Source organism: Trichosurus vulpecula, chromosome 4 (genome assembly GCF_011100635.1).
Source record: "Trichosurus vulpecula isolate mTriVul1 chromosome 4, mTriVul1.pri, whole genome shotgun sequence".
Taxonomy (NCBI): Eukaryota; Metazoa; Chordata; class Mammalia; order Diprotodontia; family Phalangeridae; genus Trichosurus; species Trichosurus vulpecula.
The window spans coordinates 255,324,341-255,344,627 of record NC_050576.1 but is presented as its reverse complement, the minus strand read 5'-3'; the positions used below and the strand labels follow the sequence as shown (position 1 = coordinate 255,344,627).

The following is a 20,287-nucleotide window of genomic DNA, read 5'->3' as shown; positions in this document are numbered from 1 at the left end:
CTTAAGTTGGCTGATTACACACTTCATGGGATCAAGTCTTGGCCACCAAGCACCTACTGTGAACACCACTGCCCTACAGAATCTGTCATCTACTCAACCCTGGATGTCAGGGCTAATCCAGGCTGCAGTGCAGATATTTTTAACCCATTTTGCAGCTAACCTTTCAGAACCCATATTTCCTGAAATGACTTTCCCATATAAACATAAGGGTCTACAGCAAGATCTGAACCTTGATCTCCTGACTCCAAGGTTGATTGATCCCAGGGAACAAAACTAAAAGCAGTAAGTGGATGTTGCAAAGAGGTAGATTTCAGGTCAATATGATGAAAAAACTCCTACCAATGAGAGCTGCCCAAAAGTTTAGTGGGAGGCTCAGAGAATAGAGGCCTTCTCTTCACTGGATATCTTCAAGTCAAGGCTAAATGATGACTTATTGGGAATTCTCATTGTGGTTTTAATTAGGTGACTACCGGGTTCTTTTTTATTTCTGAGATCCTGTGATTCTAGAAAAACCTTGAAGATTCTAGAGGACTTTCTTCACCTCTTGTCTGAAATAAGATAGATGGAACATCATCAGAAACCCTCAGTATGTACAGACACAAAATGAGATGTCTACACCTGATCAGGCAAAAATGGAAGTGTCTACAAGGACCCTTTCCTCTAAAATATTACTTTTTCAATTAATAAGCATTTATTTTCTCTCATTGCCTCTTCCTTTTACTTCTACTGAAAAAGAAAAAAAAATACAAAATCCTTGTCACAGATATTCATGATTAAGAAAAAAAAATCCCCCAATCGCCATGTCCAAAGATGTGTGTCTCATTCTGCATACTTAGTCCCTCATTCCTCTGTCAGGAGATGGGGAGCATTCTTCAGAATCATGGGAATTCTAGAATAGTGGAGGGTCACTGCATTGATCAGCATTCTTAAAGTTGGGTTGTTTTGGGTTTTTGCACAATATTGTTGTTAATAGTATATTATTCTCCTGACAAGTAACACTGAAACGAAATGAAGGAATTGCTACTTCTGTGTGTTTGTATGTGTGTGTCTTCCTGTCTGTCTGTCTGTCTGTATCTGGAGACTGATTCGAGGAAGCATATAAAAACAAAAATCCAACCCTAGATTTAAGTGGGAATTAATATAGTTTATTAGTAAGCAAAATACCACAAAATTGAATATCAGAAAGAACCAAAGAAAATCTTGAGGATTATCTTACTATTTTCTCTTGGGAACTGCTAGCTCAAACCTTAGATCACATCTTTTCTGTTTTACCAGGGAGTACCCAGCATGAGGGCAAGATGTTCTGTGGAGTCCAAACCAAGCAGAGCTGCTAATGGGAAGTGAAGAGTTAGTTCAGATTCCAGTCTTCTATAAAAATTAAAATTTTTAAAAAGACTTTGGGCTTTTGGGGGCTCTAGCCTTCTCACTTAAAATATTCTCCCCTCCTCAAATCTGATGCCCAGAACTGGTCACAATACCCTAAATATGATTTGACTAAAGAAACTAAGAAGGTTTGATGTGCTCGCTGCTTTCCTCAGTCTAGGCACTAGACTTCATAATAGAATCCAGAGTCATAATAGCATTCTTGACTTCCATACCATGTACTGACTCATATTGAATCTGCAGTTCAGAAAAATTCCAGTTTTTTCACACAAACTTCCTTGTGTGAAAGTATGCCTTGCCCTACCTTGTACTTGCACACTCAATTCTCACTTTATACTAATCCATATTTATTTCCCACCAGTTGTATTCCTTGGACTGGACTCCACCATGATCATGCTCCTAGAAAACCTAATCATCCTGAAAGACTGCATCAGCTGTGGTACTCATATCTCATCAGGATCATCAGTACCTTCAACTTCTCTCATTGGAGGACTGGATGGTAGAGCAAAGAACTCTGCCCAAAGCCTCCATTTAAAGAGGTATCTCAAGTCAGCCATCACCAGCTACACTTCTTGGGCTGGATTCCATCATGCCTCCTCACCGGGTACTGCCCTCTCTATCCCTACTTTTCTGTTTCCTTTTGTGTCTTGTTTTTCCCTGTTAGGTTTTAAGAGTCTTGAAAGCAAAGACACTTCCTTTTTCTTAATTATATCCCCAGTGCATAACGCAGTGCCCAGAACACAGTAGGCACTTTAGAAATATTTAGTGATCTACTGACTAATTAAATGCCGTCACATTCAGCCCTTAGCTCTAGCCAGTTTACATTTTTCTGGATCTTGACTTTGTTATCCAACATACCGTTTGTTCTTCCCAGCCATCTATCATCTACAAATTTGACCAGTATACTATCTATAACTTTATCCAACTCACTGATTAAAATGTAAAGCAGCACAAATATCCAGAGTCAGAGACCCTCTAATAGTGACATTTCTCCAAGCTGACATTTACCAACCAATGATTCTTCTTTAGGTCAAGTCATTCAACCAGTTCTTAATCTAACGAACTACACCATCATCTAGCCTACCTCTCTCCGTATCACCCACAAAAATAGCGTGAGACACCCAGTCAAATGCTTTGTTGAAGTCCAGATACTCTCTATCTATTATATTCTCCTTATCTACCAGTTGAGTTAGCCTGTTATAAAGGGAAATGAAGCCAATCTGACATGGCCCTTTCCTGATAAACATGGAGAGGGACAACCCCTGTGGATAAATGACCACTAACAGACACCATCAACACCAAGCAACTACAATCAACAGGCAGATAAACCCCAAAGCCCCAGGAACAGTAGTGTCTCCTAGATCACTAGCCCTACTTCCAGCCTAGGCCCCCAAAGGTAGCTATTATCCAGAGAATCAATCTCTAGGGAGGCGTTACTTAGCAAGTACTTCTGCAGATACCAAAAATCTAGAAAAGGAAGTTCTCACCACCAAAGTCTTTGGAACTGCCAAACAATTAATCATGTCAACAGACAATCATAAATATCAGAAGTAGATATGGTTTTATCAGTAAAAAACATAAAATATTCATTATTAAGTATTTCTTGTGGTACCCTAGGGATTATAGGGCCTTTCCATCTGACTTGCAGCTAAAAGGAAGGGAACAAGCATTTATCAAGTGCCTGCTATATGCCCAGCACTGTGCTAAGGGCTTTACAAATATCTAATTTTATCCTTAAAACAACCCTAGGAGGTAAATATTATGACCCCCATTTTACAGTTGAGGAAACTGAGCCAAACAGAGATTAAGCGACTTGCCCAAGGTCACACAGCTAGTAAATATCTGAGGTTAAATTTGTATTCAGGTCTTCCTGACTCCAGGACCAGTATCTAAACCACTGTACCACCCAGCTGCTTCTACATGTTTTGTCTCCCCTATTAGAATGAAAGATCCTTGAAAAGAGGGACCATATATTTATTTCTATTTGTGTCCATTACTTAATAAATATTTAATAACTTTTATTTCATTTTAATTTTAATTTAATTATATTAATAATAAATTAAAATAATTTAATTTAATTAATAAATAAGTTTAATAAATGCTTTTTCATTCATTCATTTCTCATTCATCATTGCTTCCTTTTCTATATGCTCATAAACCATCCCTTCAAACACATATACCAGAATTTTGCAGCTTTTCACAATCTTAATATGAGCCAGTATCCTTCCTCTTAAGTTAAAGATATACTCATAACACTGCCTTCAAATTTAGATATGACACATCCTCAAACCAGGGAATTGCCCACTAAAAAAAGATCCTGTAGATTAAACTAGTTCAGCCCTGGTCATTTTGTAGAGAAGGCCAAAGGAAGTGATGGAAGTTTCCCAAGATTCTGCAAGTAGTTCACGGCAAATCTGGGCTAAGAGTCCTTGATTCCCCTGCCACTAACTCATAATGCCCCCTTGAAGAATAATCACCATTTACTAATTTCAAAGGCAAGAGTCTGACAGCAAGTGTGACCTGGAAATGGATAGTAATATATGAATTTCTGATTCATAGACCATCTTAAGATGAACAAAAATGATTTCTTTCCTGATGAGGTTTAAAAGTGGGACAAAGAAATTAAATCATTTCTGAAAATGTCTAGGAACCATATCACAGCATAAACCCAATGGAGAGGTCTATAATGAGGGTCTCTCAAGTAAATTTTCAAAAAGAAGCCTTTTTACCCTGATCAGCCATAAGATAAGTGTATGTCCTTCCCTTCTTGTAATGTGGTTAATATGGGGGCTGTGTTTATACCAATAAAGGCAGAGAAACAGGAAGCAGCAACGGTCATCTGCTTTTTCCCCACTACTTTTCCCTTGTTTTACATTCAGATTATTAACCCTCCATAAGGTGAATACTCATTTTCAGTAAATGGGTACCAACCATAGGGTTAGATAGTTTAGCTGAAGTGGTCGTTTTATATTAATTCATTGTTTGATGGTGAATTAAAGGTTACTGGATCAGAGGGTCCTGGGATCACATATTTAGAGGGGCAAGAGACCTATAGATTACCTGGTCCATTCCTATAAATGTAGAGTTGTATAAACTGAGGCCAGATAGATTAAGTGACAAGGTTACAGGTAGTAAACATTCTCGTTCAGGTTCCTAATTTTGACTCCAGAGTTCTTTCTAGCATAACATCCCATTTCTCAAGACAACTACTTCTACTCTCTCATTTCATAGGTGAAGCAATTGAGGCCCAGGGTCATACCTGTGAGTGAAACCAGTAAGTGTTTGAGGCAGAATTTGAATCTAGGTCTACATGAGTCCAGGTCAAGTTATCCACAATCACATTCTCTCCTATACTATGACCTTTCTTGGGGTTTCTACTATCCTGGATACGTAAACTTTATAGAGGATTTAACCTTAGGTCTTCATGACTCCAGGTCCAGTACTCTCTCCATTATGCCACCTAGCTGTGTGCCATTGGATAATTCATTTAATATTTGTATGGGAATTACAATAGCAACTACCTCCCAGGTTGTTGTGAGGATCAAATAAGAAAACATGTGATTTGCCAACCTTAAAACATTATGTAAATGCTAGTTAGCTGTTATTGCTGTTTAGATTTTATATATATATATATATATATATATATATATATACACACACATATATACATATATGTATATACTCTCCTCCAATACAGTTTAACAATAGAACTCCCTGAAAGTGGGGATTGTTAAATTGTTTTGTCCTTTTATTCCGAGCACCTAGCACAGTACCTGGCAAAGAATAGGCACTTAACCTGTGTTTATTGGTTGGTAGGTAAGAGTTTCTGTAGTTATTGAATAGCCATGGAAAAAGCCTTGTGCCATTTAGGAATCTGATGTAAGCCCAGAATATTGGAAAGAACCAGTCATTATATTCCATGATAAAAATCTAATCCTGGTATCAAGAATCATTGACTCCACATGTAAAGAAAAACAATATGAGCCTACAGACCATGAAGGTGAAGGAATCTTTCGGTCATCTGGTCCAGCTTTCTCACTTTGAAGATGAGGAGACCATGAAACACAGTGGTGAAGCAACTTCCCCAAACTCACATAAGCGAAAAGTATCAGGGCCAAATTTTTGAGCTCAGATCTTCTGATTTGAAATCATTGCACCATAGTTCATTCATCCTTGCAACAGTCTATCCATCCATCCATCCATCCATCCATTTATCCAACAGATATTATCTGAAGAGATTTATTGAGCATTACTGTGTGCCAGAATATGTGCCAAGTGCTGAGGCTGAGAGGAATCGGGGGAGTGTTTAAAAAATTTTAAAGACATGTTTTCTTCCTTCAAAGGAGCTTACAATCTAGTAGGGAACAAAAGATATATGCACAGATAAGTATAAAACAAGGTAGAATATTGAAAGTGCCATAAGAGGTACATCATGCTGTGGTGATTGAAAGGAGGTAGAGTTTGGATAAATTTTCAAAACTGCATTCCTATCAGCAGGACAATAAATCATGATCACCAGGATTACAAACCCACCTTCCCCTTACATAATTGAATTACCAAAGGTGTTCCCAGGAAAATGCAATTTTAAAAATAAGCCTTTACTAGCCATACCAGATATTAAACTGTATTATAAAGCAGCAGTCATCAAAACTATTTGCTACTGGCTAAGAAATAGAGTGGTAGATCAGTGGAATAGGTTAAGCACACAAGATGCAGTAATCAATGAATATAGTAATCTACTCTTTGATAAACCCAAAGAGTCCAGCTTCTAGGATAAGAAATCACTAGTTCACAAAAACTGCTGGGAAAATTGAAAAACAGTATGGCATAGACCAATATCTTACTCCATATACCAAAATAAAGTCAAAATGGGTTCATGATTTAGATATAAAGGCTGACACTGTAAGCAATTTGGGAGAGAAGGGAATACTTATGGACTTATGGAGAAAGGAAGAATTTATGACTAAAGAGATAGAGAGCATTATGAAATGCAAAATGAATAATTTTGATTACATTAAATTGAAAAGTTTTTGTACAAACAAAGCCAATGCAACCAAGATTAGGAGGGAAGCAGAAAAGTGGGAAAGAATTTTTATAACCAGTGTCTCTGACAAAGTCCTCATCTTTAAAATATACAGGGAACTGGGTCAAATTTATAAGAATTCAAGTCATTCAGCAATTGAAAAAATGGTCAAAGGATATGAAGAGGCAATTTTCAGAGGAAGAAATTAAAGATCTCTGTAGTCATATGAAAAATGCTCTAAATCACTGTTGATTAGAGAAATGCAAACGAAAACAACTCTCAGGTACCACATCTCTCCTGTCAGATTAGCTAACATGTCAAAAGAAGAAAATGATAAATGCTGCAGAAGATATGGGGAAATTGGAACACTGTTGCATTGTTGGTGGAGTTGTGAACTGATCCAACCATTCTGGAGAGCAATTTGGAACTATACCCAAAGGGCTATAAAAACATCATATCCTTTGACCCAGCAATAACACTTCTAAGGCTGTATCCCAAAGAGATCATACAAGGGGGAAAGGCACCCATATGTACAAAAATATTTACAGCAGCTCTCTTTTGTGGTGGAAAAGAATTGGAAATCAAGGGGATGCCCATCAATTGGGGAATGGCTAAACAAATTGTGGTATATGAATGTAATGGAATACTATTGTGCCATAAGAAATGAGGAGCAGATGGACTTCATAATCACCTGGAGAGTCTTACATGATCTGATGATGAGTGAAGGGAGCAGAACCAGGAGAACATTGTACACAACCACAGACACATTGCTTCTGTGATGGCTAACTTTGATAGATTTGGCTCTTCTCAATAATGCAAGGTTCTAAGACAGCTACAAAAGACTCATGATGGAAAAAGCTATCCACATCCAGAGAAAGAATTATGGAGTCTGAATGCAGATTGAAGCAAACTATTTGCTCTCTCTTTTTCTTTTTTATCTTATTTTATAGTATTTTTGGTTTTGTTACATCTTTCTCATGGTTTATTTCATTGGTTATGACTCCTCTTGGAAACTGATTATTGGGAAAATAAGTTTAATGTGAAGGTATATGTAGAACCTATATCAGATTACATGCTGTCTTGGGAGGGGAGAGGGGAGGAGAGGAAGAGTGAGAAAATTTGGAGCTCAAAAACTTGTGGAACTGAGTGTTGTAAACTAATTAATTAATTAAAAATGAAAAAATAAAAATAAATTACTCTTTGAAATTTTTTTTTAAAAAATCAGTCTTTGCTCCAAGCCCTGAAAGTGAATAGATTCTTAAATATGTTAAAAGGGGGAAAATATGATTCCAAGGACAAAGACTTCACCATACCTGTTAAGTTGAAGGACGACCAGCAGGACCACCTCTGCTGACCTCAGAAAACATGAGAATTTGTACATCAAGAAAAGAGATCTCCGGGGGCAGTGAGTAGAGCACTGCCCTGGAGTCAGGAGGACCCGAGTTCAAATCCAGCCTCAGACACTTGATATTCTTACTAGATGTGTGACCTTGGGCAAGTCACTTAACACCAATTGCCCTGCCTTCCCCCCTCCAAAAACAAACAAACAAACAAACAAGAAAAGAGATCTCCAAGATAAGCAAAAGGCAAAAAGAAGTTGAAATTCAGTCAGGCTGTCAGTCTTCCTCATCAAAAAAAAAAGTCACAAATTCACCTTATACCCTACAAATTGGTAAAGATGACCAAAAATGGGAATGGTCAACATTGGAAGGACTGTGGGAAGATGGGCTCAATAATACCCCATGGCAGAGCTGTGAATCGATCCAACCGTTCTGGATATCAGCTTGTACTTATGTAAGAAGCGTGATAAAACTGTCCATAGTCTTTGACTCGGTGATCTCACTACTGAGCATATACCTCGAGGACATCAAAGCCAGAAACAAAGGTCTAATAAATACTAAACTGTATGTAGCAGCACTCTTTCTGGTGACAAAGAACTAGAAATAAAGTAAATGCCCACAGATTGTATGATAGCCGGAAAAAAAGATGGTATGAGAATTCAAGGTCCAGTTACTGAGCAGTGAGGAAGCATGACTATAAGAAATTCAGAGAATCCTGAGAAGATCTATATGAATGAATGGATGCAATGTGAAATAGCATGTTTCTGCACGGGGAAAAGTGACTAAGAATGACACCCAGGACCTGCCCTGGTAAGACCTCCAATTCATGGACTGTGTTGAAAGAAACAGACCTCTTTCATCTAGGGAGCTGGGTGACATGGTAGATAGAGCACTCAGCCTAGAGTCAAAAAGACCTAAGTTCAAATCCAGCCCCAGATACTTTCCTAGCCATGTGATTGCAAGCAAGTCGTTTAAACTCTGTTTGCCTCAGCTTCCACATCAGCAAAATGGGGATAATAACAGCACCTACTGTTGTTGTGAGGATTAGATGAGATAATAATTATAAAGCCATTGGCACAGTGCCTGGCACATAGTAAGTGCTACATGAATGCTACTTATTATTATTATTTCATTAACATCCATATCGAATTTTCTTATTCAGAATTTAGTTTTAGACGTCATTATCAGAGCTCACTTGTAACCCCATTAAGTGAGTAAATAAATTGGAACCCAAAGTCAACCAAGGTCTGACTTCTCACAAACAATAGACCTTCTACCAAGCTAAGATTGCCAGGATGCTTGATCACTGATGGGGTAATAAATCTGTATTTTTACAGCCAGAATTATGCTCACATTCAGGTAGAATGATCTTGAAGGGAGGCAAGCTATAGGCTCCAACACAAGGCAATGGGCAACGATAGATAGTTCATATTTACATTTACATAAATCCTTAATTGTTGACATTTAAGACTTTGCAAGATTCTGACACAACAGATCATTCAGTGTAAGTTATGTATTCATGTTAAGCATTATTTTTCTAGGCTGCAAGTAAAACAAATATTGCTTTTTTTCTCTTTTCCTAATTAGTCAATTGTCTTACATGCTTTTTTTAAAAGACTTCAACCACTTATGTTCTTAGAGAATGTGATAAAGAAAATGTGTATCATAGGAAGCATTAAGCATAAGGCCCTGGTCCTGAGCTGTACTTTTTTCTACTTTGTAATAAAGATGTTTGTGATTCTCATTTATCTTAATTCTCTTTCAGAATCCCAATCAAACCAGTGTTCAAATTCAACAACCTAAATCATCTGTCTTCAGAGTAGATTAGGTGTGTTTTCTGGCTTGGGTGCTAAGCCTACACATTGCAATATGTTGTTATTTGTCCCTCATTCTCAAAGAGGACCGTGACATCAGGAATAAGGCATGGTTTGTGAGAAGGGGAGAGGGACGGGGGCGGGGGGGGCATCTGGGAAAGAAAACTGACAGAGTCAGGACACCTGCACATGAATCCCCGCCGCTGCCACACGGCTCTACGTCTCTGGGCCTCCAGGGTCCTGCTTTCTCCTATTCCGAAAGAGTAAGTTAAAGTTTGTAAAACGTTTTGCATTTGTTGTCTCCTTTTACCCCCACAACCGGTGAAGGGGGTAGGTATTATGGATGTTATTAACCCCACTTTACAAAAGCATAGAGGGGTTAAATAACTTGCCCCAAATCACTTGATCAATGAAGTAGTAGCATAGCTGAGATTTGGAGCCAGGTCTTCCTGACTCAATCATCACTGATGGTGATGGTGATGATGATGGTGGTGATGACAAAGATTCTATTTGCAAATTATGTTTGGGACGAATTCACCCAGTGCTGAATTATGCAGCCACAGAATTATCCAGAAGCCCTTAGTGTTCTAGGCAGAGAAAATTCTTGGTAGAAAGAGTTTCCTCATATAAGAGTTACCTACGTCCATGAGACCTCAGACCCTGTCCCTGTCCCCTATCCCTTATCCCTAGTAGAATAGAAATAGGAGTTAAAAACCAAGAAGAATTTTATTTTAACCCCAGTATGCAACACTCACTTCTTTCATCTCATCTTCTTCCATAGATTAGTTACTCAGGTTATCAAAAATGACCTTAATCAATTTCCAACATTCTGTCTCAATTCAAATGAATTTTATTGTGTCAAGTGATGCAAGATGAGAAGCACCAAATTTTAGGTTGTCTATAAACATTAACTTAGCTATTGGAAGTCTAAACATGAAGTCTTCATCTAGTAATCAATCAATTGACGTTACTGAACGAGAGAGAAAGGGAGACAGAGAGAGACACAGAGAGAGAGACAGGCAGACAGAGAGGGACAGAGACAGAGAGAGACAGAGACAGAGAGAGACAGAGACAGAGAGACAAAGAGACAAAGAGAGGGGGGGAGGGAATGAGGATAAAGTAGTGAGGAAGAGAGAGTAATTAGGGAGGGAGAAGGGGAATCAGTAAGTCTTTTGACAGAAGGTGGTGTTGAGCTGAGTCTTGAAAACAAGGGGAGCTATGAGTGGAAGGCGGAAGAGAGAGCTCATTCTAGAGATGGGGAACAGTCAGTGAAAAGGCAGAGATGGAAGGGCTTGTGTGCAAAGAACAGAGAGAAGGCCAGTTTGCCTGGACCACAAAATATGGGAAGGAAAATAATATATAATGAAGGGGGATATGGCATTGGGGCCAGGATATGAAGGACTTTAAAAGGCAAAGAAAGGCATTTATACATTCTTTTTCTGGGCTTTTCTTTGTCTTGCTTTGTTTGGCAGGGCAAGTGGGGTTAAGTGACTTGCCCAAGGTCACACAGCTAGTACATGTGTCAAGTGTCCGAGGCTAGATTTGAACTCAGGTCCTCCTGACTCCAGGGCCCATGCTCTACTCACTAAGCCACCTAGCTGCCCCTATACTTCATTTTCAAAGAGGAAGGCACTGGAATCCACTGAGTAGGGGTTGGTGTGGTCTGATCTTCACTAAAGGGGAATCACTTTGGCAGCTGGGATGATGGATTGGAATGAGGAGAGACTTGAGACAGGGAGACCAATTAGAAGGTTATTACAAAATTACAGTAAAGAAGTGAAGAAGTCCGTGTTCTCTTTTGTTCAGACCTCTCTTGTACATGTTCTTCCCTCTCTATTCTCACTGTTATCACCTACCAGCACAAAAGGGAAGTGGTCCAGTGAGTAAGAAGGTAGGTTGGGCTCACAGTCCAGCTAAGTGGTCCAGCATCTCCGCCCATTGACAGAGCAGCATACTGCCAGGAAATCTGGGCAGTGTAGTTAGATTAGTGTTCAGTATTTGCTAGGCTTTCACCGCTCTTCAAGTGCCCAATACTCTTCAGGGAGAAGGAGGAGGCAAAAAAATCAGCTTTATTTGACTCAAGGTAGTTCACTGTATTGGTTTAGGACCCTCAGTTTTCTCTCTTTGGATGTCAATAGGCTCTGTTGATGTGCCAGACTTTGGAGGGAGGCAACCAGGATAATGAATCATGTCTCCTTTCTTTGGGATCAAGGTTGCACATTGCCCTAGAGTGGGTGATGTCCCTTTGTCTTCGGGCCAATGGATGTTCTGCATTTCTGTTAAGCACCATCTTAAATGATTCCTACTGTTATGAAGAGCTTTTTGAGGGCTAAGAAACTAGCCTTCTATTTTAGCCCCTTATTACTTCAGATCTGGATTTTACCAACAGGTCTGGACTTTTGAATTATCTAATCCTGGTTTAAAGCCTAATCCACTGCGGCCTTGAGGCCACATGTGGCCCTCTAGATCCTCAGGTGCGGCCCTTTGACTGAATCCAAACTTTGCAGAACAAATCCCCTTAATAAAAGGATTTGTTCTGTAAAACTTGGACTTAGTCAAAAGGCCGCAGGTTCTCTACTCCTGGCCTAATGACACTATGAAGCCTCTTCTGACCACATATGCCCCCCTCCCATTTCTCCAAGTTAGTACTGTTCCTCTGCTCCCTCCCCCATTTGGACTTCACCACACACTTGATTTGCATCTCTCCAATGCCCTTTTGCATGTTTTGTGTTATTTCTGTATGTTACCAAACTGTAATCTCTATGAGAGCAAGGTAAAGTGTTATCTAAACTCTATGCCTCCTCAAGGACCTAGCACAGTGCTTTGCACACAATACTAGCTTATGAGATGCTTTCTAGCTAAGTGTTTAATGAGTGCTTGTTACATTGAACAGATGTCTACTGAATTGATATTTGCTTAATTTAACTGAGGCTTTTAATTCTAGATTGCCTTGGGTAAGACGCCAATGAGGAAAATCTACTCTGTGTGTGTCAAGTTGTTTATACAATGTAAAAACTAGGATCCTAGTCCAAGAAACAGCCTCAAGAGATCACCAAGCCCATCCCCATTCTACCCCACCCCCAAAAGTCCAAAGCAGAACTTCAATGAAATCCTAGAAAGACAACAATTTTGCCTTATATCTAGAATGCCAGAGAATAGACCTTTCTTCAGATTCGGTTTATATAATTCCATTTCAAATAATACCCACATCCATTGTCCATATTTTTATCCACAAGGGATAAAAAAAACTACATGAATGAATATATTCAACTGTAACTATTTACCAACAATTCAAATCTCTTAAAATGTTTCAATCATCTTAATGTTCTAGACAATCTCTGCAGTCAATTCCTCTTGTTTTATATAACTTAATAAGAAACCAAACATTTGTCATACATAATTTCTGTTCCACCTCCCACCCCTAAAAAATCCAACTGTGATCCATAGTTCCACATCTCTCTTGTCCTCGTTTAAAAAAAAATGATTGAGTCAGTGTTGTTTAATCTGATAATTATGCAAACGTTAAGTCTTACACTGGAGCAGAAAATGTTAACACACATAGATAAACCCCAAAGCGTACCACTATAATCTGTATGATAAAATGCATTACTCTGTTTAAAAGGATTGTTTTACAGATGCAATTAACAATCAGCAATCATACAGTTTAGACCGGTGTTTTGATGCCATCTGTTGGAATAAGTCTTCTCACTCCCTAGAATGAAGCTATAATTTTCAGTTTATGGTTTCATTAGGCAACATACAGTATAACAGCTACCAGAAGGGGAAAAAAAAAAACCACTAAACACTTTCCTTTTAAAAGGCTTCCATAAACAATTAAGTGTGTCACTGATTTCTTTGGAAAGAGGGAATTTAGAAGATTAGCTATGTGACCACAAATTCTTTGTTTTTTTTGCATTACATAGCCTTAAAAATATTACCAATCATTTCAACTCCAGTGACGAGCTAAATCCCAGTTTTGAAATTTCAAATGGGAATGCCATTCTTTCAGTTCACTTAGGATAATCAGAAATCAAGATCTTTTCAAGAACTTTTGAGAATTTTGGTTTTGTTATAAACAAAGGAGACATTCACAGTGCTAGGAACCACTCCAAGGACATGTCCATCAGGACCTACATTTGTGGTTCTGTTGATTAGCTTATTAAATGCTAGAGTCAACCTTTTGGGGGCTTTTAATACACTAGGGGGTGCTAGATCTCTATATGTCCGCAATTACAATGTGAAACTTTTTTTCCACAATTAAATTTTTTGCAATTATTAAAGTTGGTCATACTACCCTTATGGCATACTTAACGCTTCATGCGATGAAAACAAAGTAAGAACTCATTGAAATAATTTTCTTGAGAATGAAATACCAAGAATCTTTCAATAAGAAATGAAATTTTACAATATGAGAGGTCCTATCCAACGTTTAACATTCTAAACCAATGAGGTACAGCCAAATTATCTTTTTCCATTGCCTCGATCACCACTGGTATTTTCAAAGAGGACTTCAAACGAACACTGCCCCTTCCTCTGGTAAAAACCAGCTGGCTTGACTTTGTTAAGACCACCCATTCGAGGTGTTATGTGACCAGTGAAATTCAAAGAGGTATCGCCCTGGAAAAGATGTTGCCCTAATAGATGTAGATATTATTATTTGAGCTTCTCCTGCCCTGCCATGTCATTCAAATAACAGTCATTGATAAATGAGCGAGGAACATTTCAAATCTTAATTTGTAATCTTACAGGTCTATGTTGGTCCTGGAAAGTCAGGAGATGCATATAAACTGAAAGCATATAGGCCAGGGAAAGGACAGTCAGAGTACAGCAGCCAGGAAGCAAAAAGACTGAATTGGAATGGGGAAGAGATGGACACAGAGAGAGACAAAAAGGAGGGAAAGAAAGACAGAGAGACACAGAGAGAGAAACGGAGAAAGAGAAACAGAGAAAGAGAAAGAGAGAGAATATTAATTTATCAATATTCTGTACTTAATTCAAGTAAAAATACTGCACTCCTCAAAAAATTGTTTTCACAATGTCATAATTCCTGCCACAAAGAATGCCTTAACACTATTCAGGAGATGTTATGGTCATAGATAAGTGTATATATAGAGAGAGATATAGATACATCTATATATAGCTTTATGTACAAATGCTATATACATATGTGTTTATATATTGCTATGTGCACATATACATGTGTTTTGTGTGTATGTACACATGCATGTGGACATACATACAAATATATATCTCCTCTAGCAGGAAGAATCCAGCTCAGAACACTGGTATTCAGGTAAGAAGCACGTGACAGATATTGAGATATAGTCATACCTTAGAACTACCTCCCAGCGCAGCCAGCCCCCAGACGCAGCAGGCACAATGCTATTTACAGGAACAGAGCGATTTTACCACTCCTATAGCTTGTCAGCAATATGCACACTTATTCCTCTGGAAAGAGGATGAATTAGTAGAGGGCTTCAGGAGAGCCCTGGAGGGTTCTTTCTAATAATGTGAGGTCATCAAAGTTTGTCATCATCATCATCTATAATTTCTTGCACTATGCTGCATGTGCTCCAACTCTAAATAGAGGCTTCCATACAAAGGCAGGAAATGCTTTCCATGTTCTATTTAAAGGGGAGGGAGATTCATGGGATCATTGTCTGAGTCAAGACTGAGAGAGTCTGCTGTTTCAGCAAATTCTACTTTTCCCTCTGGAAAAAGAAACAGCCCAGATATAGCATTGTTTATACCCCAACACAAGAACACTATGTGTGAGAGAGTGGGAAAAATCCTGGGCCAGGAAACAGGTGACTTGAGGTCACAGAATCATCACATTTTGAATCATAAAGGACCTTGAAGATCAACTAACATATCTCAGTTTATAGATGAGAGAAGTGATTTCAAGAGCAGAAGAATGACTTAGCTGAGGTCACACAGATGGGATGCAAAACCTCTGACCTCTGCTCCAAAGCCATCACCCCTTCCAGTGCCATGTGCTGCTTCCCCAAAATGCAAGACTCTGAAGTCATTTTCCTATTGCAAATTTGAAGGTGGAGAAAGGCTGTTGCTAAGCAAAAAAGAACATGTTGTTCTATTCTCTCTTACGAAAATTACTCAAATAGACAAACTCAATGTCCTTATTGTGGCAGACTCTGTAGAAAGAACTTAGATCACAACACAATCTTCTTATAGAATTATAGCTTTTTTAGAGATGGAAGAGAACTTCCTTCAGTAGATCTCATCAATGTGGATTTTCCCTCCATCTGTGCAGATCCCAACCCGGCCACACCCTCTCATCAGGCTCACTCCCTGATCTTCCATACCTCCTCCATGGATGATTTCCACATAACCTATCCTCAGTGTGATAGTAGCAATTAACAAGAAACAAAGTTGACATCCACTGACTGGGAAAAGAATAATAAGTTGTAGTTCATGAATGTGATGGAATGTGACTATGCCAGAAGAAATGATGACCAGAATTAGAGAAGTAAAAGAAGATTTGCATGCATTGATACAGAGTGAAGTAAACAGAGCAAGGAAAATAATATACATCCATGGAAATGGAGAAGAACCAAAAACAAAAATGTATATGGTAAGTAATTTTAAGGACTAAACATGACCCCAGGCAAGAGAAAATGCCTCTTTCTCCTGTGTTTGCACATGTGGGGGAGTAAAGGTATGCAACATTCAAATATGTCACACTCAATGCATTGGTTAGTTTTGCTAGACTGGTTATTTTTTTTCTTCCCTTTTTATTCTTGGTACAGTGGGGTGCTGACTGAATGGGGAAGAGGGAGTACATTCAGGAATTAGGTAATGTAAAAAATTTTAAATCACCAAAAATTAAACATAAAAAAGAGATTACATTTGTGGTTGTCCTTTAAACCTAGATTCTTTGAGATGAGTGGGAAAGCTCAGAATGGCCTAGGAACATCTTTCCTCTTCTAAAATTAGAACGTAAAAAGTGGACAGCCATTGATATTTAACCTTTCTTCTGAGGGGAGGTTCAGAACGCAGGTTGTTTGAAGAAAAGAAAAGCCCACAGAAATATTACTAGTTTTTAAATACATCAGGATGTCTCCTCTTTACTGAAAAAGGTGATATCTGTTTTGTAGTGGAATTGAACACCTACGCATTTTGGCCAGTATAGCTGAACTATCTGGTCAAGTGTGTTGGTAACCAAAAATGGGCTCCTTAGCACTTAGTTCAACAAGTGCCCTTGAATAGTTTGGCTTTTGTTCCCTTTGAGTAATTCATTGAGCCTTACTGGATGCTAAGCCCCAGGCCCAAACCCCTATTAGGTATAAAACCTTAGTGGGTATAGATTGGCAACTAAGGTGGGGCCCAAGGTGGGGCTAACTCCAGGGAGGGCCTAGTTTACATGTCTGGGAGAGCAGAGGCTCTTAGACCAAGTGGGTTTAAGTGGCGATTCTAGGTCACGTGGGTGAGTCACATGTGTCACTCACCCTTGACCCTGAAAAAGACATAAAACCAGGGGTTGGCTGTCTGTTCCTTGGAGCTCCTCCTTACAGCCGTGGTGGTGCGTGACTCTGGGCCAGCCCTTGTTCTGAGCTCCCGGGCTGAACCTAGATGTTGGTAACTATGAATCTGTATTGGGTCTGTCTGTTGATGTTTGTAATTTGTTTGTATGTTGCTCTGAAGTTCAGGGTGCTGGCCTTCTCCCCTGAACTAAGGGACTGATATTTGTGTGCTGAATTAAAGTAAGTTTGCCAACCCCTTCACCTTGCTTTCCTTATTAAAGCAGATCAAAAGAACCTGTGCTTTCCCAGCATGCCGGCAGCTTTCTGGGTGCTGGCTGTGGGTGGATCTTACACTCCCACAGAAGCTGCTAGCTGGATTGTGGAAACATCAAGTCCAACAACAATAGGGTTGGCTAACTTTTAATGGAACTAGTTGGTTACAGCACATTATTTCTGTCAAAGTAGTGACATCAGGGTACATGAGAGGCAATGTGGCCTAGCGAACAGATGGCAGGCCACAGAATCAAGAATTCCTTCCTCTGGCACATACTAGCTGCATGGCCATGGTCAAGTCACTTAAACTCTGAGTGCCTTTGATAAACTTTTACTAGTTACAAATGAGTGGCTCAGCTGCATCACTGGAGTGAGTGTCCACTCTGGAAATTATCTACACAGCTGAAATCACAGGTCTGAACAAGCTGCCAACCCCCTGTCATGGAAAAAAAAAAAGACTCAAATTTTTATATTATTCAAAAATTGCAGAAGCAACCACAAAAATGTTGGTAAATGTTCTTAAATATTATATAAGCATATGTAATATTGAGAGTAAAGAAGGAATTTTTAAAATTCAACTAAAAACCGTTTTTATTAATCATAACTACGTTCAGAGCATTGCTCAATGGCACTGGAGGAAGAAGATACAAAGTTGAATACATCTTGGAATTGGAATGCAACACTTTCTGTTCTTTAAATAATCACTTTTAAATGGTAGAGAACAATTCATTCATATTATCTAGAGGCAGCTAGATGGCACAGTGCATAGACTGCTGAGCCAGGATTATCTAAGTCCAAATTCTGCCTCAGACACTTATTAGGTATGTGACCCTGGGCCAATCGCTTATCTTCTGCTTGCCTCAGTTTCCCTGATAATAATAGCACCTACCTCCCAGGTTTATCATGAGGATAAAAGAGATAGTATTTGTTGGGCACGTTATAAGCCTTAACGTGACATATAAATGCTAATTGTTATATGTTCCCGTACAATTCTTGTCCATGTTCTCTCACATGAGAGATGAGAGCTCTAAGAATCACATAGTCTTCTGCCTGTGAATAGATTCTAATTTGATTCCAAGCAACAATAAAAGAGCAGGACAAGCTAAATCATGTAGATTTATATGTTCTTGTATAAATGAAACCAGAAAAAAGTAGGAAGTTGCAGCTAAGTGGTAGTTGGATGGTTCACAGGTTAAGAAAGGAAAAATTCCTTCCTAGAGTTTGTAACATGGGAGAGGCAATCTGTGCACTGTTCGACATGCAGCCCTGCTTGGGGGAAAGGAGATTTCAAAGGGATTTGGAGGAATGATAGATAGGATCCTATGGAGTAAAAGGCTCCAGGAGAATCCAGCCCAGAAGGGATGGAATTTACTTAGGAATGAACTTCTGAAGATGCAACAGAAAAAATTCCAATAAGGATGGAAAATGGGATTAGAATAAAGAGAGAACTTTTGGCTTTCAGAGCAGGATCATGGTGGTGGGCACCAAAGGCAGCAAAAAAGGAGCCAAGAAGAAAGTGGTTGATCCATTTTTGAAGAAGGATTGGTATGATTTAAAAGTACCAGCTATGTTCAACATTCGCAATATTTAGCAAAACACTGGTTACAAGGACTCAAGGAACAAAAATTGCCTCTGATGGTCTCAAAGGTCGAGTTTTTGAAGTGAGTCTTGCTGATCTGCAGAATGATGAGGTTGCTTTTCGTAAGTTCAAGTTAATTACTGAAGATGTTCAGGGTAAAAATTGTTTGACTAATTTCCATGGAATGGACCTTACCCGGGACAAGATATGCTCCATGGTCAAAAAGTGGCAGACTGTGATTGAAGCCCACGTTGATGTTAAAACTACCGATGGGTACTTGCTCTGCCTCATTTGTGTTGGTTTTACCAAAAAGTGCAACAACCAGATCTGTAAGACCTCTTATGCGCAGCACCAACTGGTCCATCAGATTCATAAGAAAATGATGGAAATCATGACCCAAGAGGTGCAGACAAATTACTTGAAAGAAGTTGTCAATAAACTAATTCCAGATAGCATTGGAAAAGACATAGAAGAGGCTTGCCAGTCCATTTACCCTCTCTATGATGTATTTGTCCGAAAAGTCAAGATGCTCAAGAAGCCCAAATTTGAATTGGGAAAGCTAATGGAACTGCATGGTGAAGGTGATGGCTCTGGAAAACCTTCAGGAGATGAAACAGGCACAAAAGTAGAAAGGACTGATGGCTATGAACCACCAGTTCAAGAATCTGTCTAAATAAGAACTTTTAAAAGTTGAAAAATAAAAATTTATCATTGTGAAAAAAGAATAAAGAGAGAAATGTGGATGCATAGGGAACTCACAAATCGAGATTTTAAAATATATAGAAAATATATAAATATTTTAAATAAACATGGAAAATTATTTTAGAATAAGCGGAAGCAAGGCCAGGTAACAGAAGGTATATATAAGCACATGTAAAATATAAAAATGCTGGGAAGAATGCTAAAGCTCAGAATGAGCTGAAGCCAGCAAGGGAAGCTAACAATAAAAAGAGAGGTTTGGGGTTTTTTTAATCTACATTGGAAGAAAAAAATAAATGAAGAAGGGATGGGACCTTTGCTTGTCATGAATGGGATGTTAATAACTAGCAACAGAAAGAAGGCAGAGTTGTTCAACTCTTATTTTGATTCTGTTTTCCCTACAAAGAAGAATGACTCTAAATGGAAATGAGAGGACAAAAATTACCAATAAGGAGGTCCTACCAAAGATAATTAAGGAAACAATAATAGAGTATCTGGAAGAAAGAGAAGAAGGAAGGAAGGAAGGAAGGAAGGAAGGAAGGAAGGAAGGAAGGAAGGAAGGAAGGAAGGGAAGAAGGGAAGAAGGAAGGGAGGGAGGGAGGGAGGAAGGAAGGGAGGGAGGGAGGGAGGGAGGAAGGAAGGAAGGAAAGAAGGAAGGGAGGGAGGAAGGAAGGGAAGGTGGGAGGGATATAATA

The 20,287-nt window shown here is 38.9% G+C and overlaps 1 pseudogene; it reads left to right on the top strand.

Moving 5' to 3' along the window:
- LOC118847070 overlaps positions 1–19,591 on the top strand; it is a 20,596-nt pseudogene extending 1,005 nt beyond the window's left edge.
- The last annotated feature ends 696 nt before the right edge of the window (positions 19,592–20,287 follow it).